At 57.0% G+C, this 5,727-nt stretch overlaps 1 protein-coding gene across 1 annotated transcript in view; it reads left to right on the top strand.

The window, feature by feature from the left end:
* The window catches only part of SLC35F3 (solute carrier family 35 member F3), a 79,387-nt gene that overhangs the window by 66,088 nt on the left and 7,572 nt on the right, over nucleotides 1-5,727 (top strand).

Genomic DNA, 5,727 nt, shown 5'->3' with positions numbered 1-5,727 from the left:
CACTGCCTGTGTCACAGCCAGAATGTATTCAGCCTCCCCAAGAAGTGGCTTCAATTTGGGACAAGATACTTCGTTTTTCATATTTATTTATTTATTTATTTATTTATTTATTTATTTATTTTTGAGAGGTTTTTGCCTTTTGAGCTCACCAGAGAGAGATAGAAACAGAAACAGTGAGAGGGAACATGAGAAATCACCCCTCAGAGAGGATGGCCACACCACAATCCCTTCTCTTCCATTTTCCTCTCAGGATTTTGGGCACCCATGCACATGTGCCCAGTGTGATTTTCCCACCGTGACAGGGACTCGAACTGTGGATGACCATGTGGGAGTTGAGCAACATAACTGCTATGCCATCCTGGGACTCAAACTATGGCTGGCCGTGTGGGAGTTCAGAAACGTAACTGCCATGCCATCCCGGGATTCGAACTGTAGTTAGCCATGTGGGAGTTCAGCAATGTAACTGCTGTACCATCCCAGGACTCAAACTGTGGTCGGGTCGGCCATATGGGAGTTCAGCAACATAACCACGATGCCATCCCAGGGACAAAATTTTAAAATGTGTTTCATTGAATTCTTTTGGCATATCCATCCTCCTCCTCCACCGGCACCACCTCTTCTATCTAAAAAAAAAAAAAAAAAGAAACAAGATGCAAAAGATGCAATGGCTTCCTTCCTTTACTGAGCATGTATGACAGAATCCTTCAGCCGGTTAGCAGTGATCAGGTCAGATAATCCCAGCGCTGCCTTCATCGGCTCCAAACTTCCCAGGAGCAGAAGGGGTTGTCTCTGACTTCAGCTCCGGCGCAGCGTTCTCTGTGGAATACAGCAGTAGGGTGGAAAGCCTTGGTAGGAATATTTATTAAAATAATAATAAACAAACGGCCCCCCTCCTATATTGCTAAAAATGAAAAGTACATTAAAAAGCCGGGAATAGGAGAAAAAGGTCTGTCTCACCCCGAGAATGTAATAACACTGCCTCTCTTTCCTTGTTTTAGGGAATGCTGTCGATTTTTTGGAGACAATGGCTTGACTTTGAAGGTGTTTTTTACCAAGGCAGCACCCTTTGGTGTTCTTTGGACACTCACAAACTACCTGTACTTACATGCAATAAAGAAAGTAAACACTACGGATGTCTCCGTGTTGTTCTGCTGCAACAAAGCTTTTGTGTTCTTGCTCTCATGGATCGTTCTCAGGGACAGGTTCATGGGAGTGAGGGTAAGTTCCTTATTCTCTGTCTTCATCCCTCACTCAGTCATGTCAGCCGACACCTGCCCATTGGCTTGCTTACCTCCATGTGCTGGCCCTGAGCGTCCGCTGCTGACCACTGTCCTGAGTTGCAGCAGTCACGTAGCCCCCAGGGGCCTGTTTTTTTGATGTGCCTTGCAGACCTTCTTGCTTGCAAACCATCCTAAACAAGCGTTCATCAAAGCACCTTTCATTTCAAGCATTTCGGCCAGCGTTCCCGAAAGTGTGTGCCGGCGGGCCAGCCTGGGCATGGCCCTGTGCTCTGCTCTCTGCCTGCTCCCTGAGGGTGGCTTTCTGGGCCGCAGGGTGTGGCGTGACCGAGCCCTGCCACCTGGAGATTCCTGTCATCACCGCCGCTCTCGGATTAGGGACCTCAGACCCGAAGGACCCTTGACACTGCGCGTGCCTGCGGTCTTGGCTCCGCGCAGGTCTGCGTGTACCCACACAGTGGGCCACCCTCATGCTGAGTCCAAAGGGTGGAGGCCAGTTTCACTCCATTCATACACAGACCTTCAACGGAGAGCAGAAGTGCATAACCTCTGGTCTTGCAGCGGCGCTTGGTAAATGACACTAAAAGCTGGTCACGTTTAGCTTGTCTAATCTGGTAACAGTATAGAACGCATGACAAATCCCCTCTCAAATGTCAGCTGAACTAGAGAGGAACCCACCCTGAATAGCAGGGACGGGGACCTCTGACATGGCAGGACTCTGGTGGCTTCTTCCTGGCTCCCTCTGGTGGCTAGAAACTGCTTCCTTGCCTTGAACCAGAGAAAGAGCATCTGGCCACGAAGCCAGTTCCCCGGCCTCAGAGGTCCCTTACCCTCCTGCCATGAAGCCGTGAGCCCATGTGATGGGCAGCCTCACTAGAGTGACTCTGCCAGCAGCCAGCCAGGGAGACCTCGCGCCCTCCATGTCGGCCCTCCCGTGAGCTCTTGGAACAATGACGTCACCCAGGAGGACTTCACGCCCTAAGTCACTGCACAGCAGAGGGCGTGAGTCAGCCTCGTGTTGTATTTTTATCTTGTAGGGGAGAACTTGTTTTGAGGCCTAGTGTTAATTTTGGAATAAAAACTCGTTCCCTGCACTACCACCCAGAAAAGCTTCCAGCAAACAAATGATCGAATACATCTCTGCAGAGTTCACAGGCACTTCCCGCAGCAACCCCACGCCCGGTGTGACACTGAGGATGGCTGTCCAGGCCCACTGCCCCAGGCGGGCCTTCTGACTGTTCTGATGCCAAGGAATTCATGGGAAGGTTTTGCCTGATTTTGATGAACCAAGAAAATTCCAAATGAGGCACCATTACTGGAAAGAGAAACTTCAAGGTTATTCTACATTTAGCAGAAGAAAAGAGATTTTCCTGAGGTTAGGAGACGGGGGTGTGAAGAAATCTGAAATACTCCTGGACCTGGGTCCATGTGGCAGCCCCAGAGCCTTCGCCGCCGCTGCATGTGGGTCAGGGGCTCAGCCGTCCTGGCACCCTAGGTGGAGTGCAGTCTGGCCTGCACTGCCCACTGCCCACTGAGTCGGTATGGTGCTGACGTAATGTTCCGAGGGTTTGGCACTGGGACAGAACATGGCCTGGGAGGCACAGAGCAGGTGTGGTGTCGCTAGCAATCGCTGCTCCTCCGAGCGGGGTGGCCATTCATTTCAAGCACACTGAGGGTTTCCCGCTGGCAGAGTCCGCGGGACACCGCGAGCTTATCAGAGCAGCTGAAAGTGACCCCTCAAGAGACAGATGGAGGTTCAGTCCAAGAAGAGATCCGACTGGCTCGCGGTACTGCACACATTCATCAGACTGCTGGGTTGGCCAGGCCGTCCACAGGGTAACCTCCCGGCTGAGAAGGGGCCATGCGGTACCCCCTTCAGGGCTGAGTGCAGGAGCTGGAGGGCTGTGCAGACGGGAGGACCCGGAGAGCTCGGCCCACGTTCAGAGAGTGCATGGAAGACGCGAAGACTTGTTACGGGGACAAGTCCTCAACCCCGGGGCCGCGAGTCCGAGAAACAACGGGCCAAGGCCACGCGGGCAGGGAGAGACATGGGTGTAGTTTAGTGCAGGGGCGGTCCTGGCGTGTGTGGTATCCGCAGCCGAGACGTGCTGGGGTCTGCTCGAACCAGCCAGCCCGCTCCCCTTCACTCTGGTCTGTGCATGTCTCATGGGTATTCCGGCTCTCCAGTCCTGGGGGCAGGAGAGGTGCCCGGGCTGCAGGTCGCAGCTCCGTTCTCGTAAGCTGTTGCACCTTGAGCAAGTTACTAGACTTCTCCGAGTTTAGTTCCCTCGCCGTTAAAATGGACAAGCTATCACTCCTCACCTCGTAGCAGTGAGACACTAAGATGCACACCCGGTGGGGAGACTCAATAAATGTTACTTTCTGTCCCTGCTGTTACTCTTCCTCCATTTCAGGTGGTTGATGGGTGGCCCCTTTCTTTTGTGGCAGTGTGGGAGGCTGGGGAGCGAGCGCTGAGGCTGACAGCGGGGCAGAGTCCTTTCACTATGCTCAGGCTGGGAGAGCCCCTCAGCCTCCACTGCAGGGGCCGTGGCAGGGGCTTCTCTGAATGCTCAGGGCACTTCGTAGCCACCATCCCGGCGAGGGCTGTCACTCCTGAGGATGGAGGACACAGCAGGAGCCAGCTTAGGTGCCCCTTGAGCCTGCCCACCCCAGCAGCACATCCCAGGGGCTGAGAGCCTTTCCCAGGACCCGTGCCACCCCCATCAGATTCCAGTTGCTGTTAATAATCAGAACACTGTGTCTCCAGAGGGCCCCCCCGGCCCCCGGGCTGCAGCGTCAGGTCCTGACCCCCACGGCCTGAGCCCAGCCTGGAAGGACAGCGCATAGGAAGCCTGTCCTGGCTCCCTACAAACGGTGGCGTGCTCAGATTCCCAAGGGCAGCCCAGGAGCTGGAAGGGGATGAGCAGGGAATTGGATGCAGTAGTAGCCGCTCCTGCACTTTGGTATAATTGTCCCAAACGACAAATCCCGAAGAACCCGCACAGGGCCGCTTGGCCAAGAGTGCGCAGCGTCACAGCCAGCCTGGACGCGAGGGGGCCAGACTCCCTCGGCTCTGGCTCTCCTGCCTTCCCTGGCAGCCCTGTGTGGAGCCCTGGGCGGCGCCGTGGAGGGAACACAGCACACCAGGGTACAGTTCGGGCTGTGACACAGATCACGTGCTAGGTGAGCCCCAGGAGGTGACATGGCTGCACCGGCCTGCGTCTCCCTGCTCCCCAGCAGCAGTGGAGACAGTGGCTCCCCTCCCGGGCCAGGTGCTCCCTGCTTGAGGACGGCATCGTGGGGTGCACTGAGGGTGGGGACAGGTCTGAGCAGCGGGCAGCATGGCAGTGAGGAGACTCTCCTGCCCTGCACACCCAGACCCTGCATCCTCCCTGGGGAGGCCCAGGCAGGGCATGTGGGCTGAGGGGACCCTGAGGCCGACTTGGGCCTCCCTGGAAGAAGCAGCCTGGTGCAGGAAGTGGGGGTGCCTTCACGTGAAGACCCAGAGGCTGCTTTGTTAGGAAGATGTCGGGACTCAGGCGTGGGGGACTCAGCTCACCCCGGGCCACAGGCAGTTTGCATCTGCTCTGCCTCAGGGTGCCGAGAATGAGGGGGAGCCACTTGCTCCCTCCACGCTTGTCTGGGGACCCGGCAGTGTGGGGCCCGCCACTGGCCCATCAGTCCTGTGACTGGTCCGTAGGAGGAGAAGGCCAGGCGGCTGAGGGGTCCCTGTGCCCTAGTGCCGTCCAGCAGAGGGACTGACAGCAGCGTGGCTGCTCTGACCCCTCCAGCCCCTTCCTAGCCCTCCCACACAGCACAGCACCGCCGGAGGAGCGTTCAGCTGCCCTCATCTAGCCAATGGCAGGCCAGGCAGAGTTAGAGACCAGCCTGAGAGTCTTCGGGGAAACATCCCCGGTTCTCTTTCATTTCCTCTGTGAGTCTGGGGAGACTACCTTGGGGAGATTCAGATACCTCTGAGATGCACCAGGGCAGCTGAGAGCTGGCGTTTTCCTCCCCAGCTTCCTGTCTCTCCTCAGGCGCATCCTCGTGGATTCTCTGCCCCCTGGCCAGGTGCCACACGCCTGTGCGCGTGTCCCCTCCAGAGCAGAAAGCCCCCTCACCTGTTTTGTCACTCGACCCCTCTGCTTCTCTCGGGGAAGTCTGTCTGTCCTGGCCGTCTCGGTGTCGTGGAAGAGGCCCTGTGGCCTGTGCACAGCGTGAGCCTCTGCAGAGCTGAGCACGCAGCTGCCTGCAGAGATCCCCCCACCAGGAGGAGCGAACGGCCAGCCTCGCGGTGCTTCCTGCGCATAACTGTCCTCGCCCAGGGCCTCTGAGTTACGGCAGGTGTAGCCTTGTGGGGAGCTACGGCCAGGCCCACACTAGGAGAAGCGTGTAACCCAGACGCTGCATCCCTGGGAAGGCCTAGGTGTGTGCCACCAGGGGGCCCAAGCGCAGGCCCCAGGGCACGACTGGCAGGGGGGGCCCCCCC

This window comes from Tupaia chinensis, unplaced genomic scaffold, assembly GCF_000334495.1.
Source record: "Tupaia chinensis unplaced genomic scaffold, TupChi_1.0 Scaffold000161_1, whole genome shotgun sequence".
Taxonomy (NCBI): Eukaryota; Metazoa; Chordata; class Mammalia; order Scandentia; family Tupaiidae; genus Tupaia; species Tupaia belangeri.
Note: the sequence above shows the minus strand (reverse complement) of the source record. Positions and strands in the feature narration are given on the sequence as shown.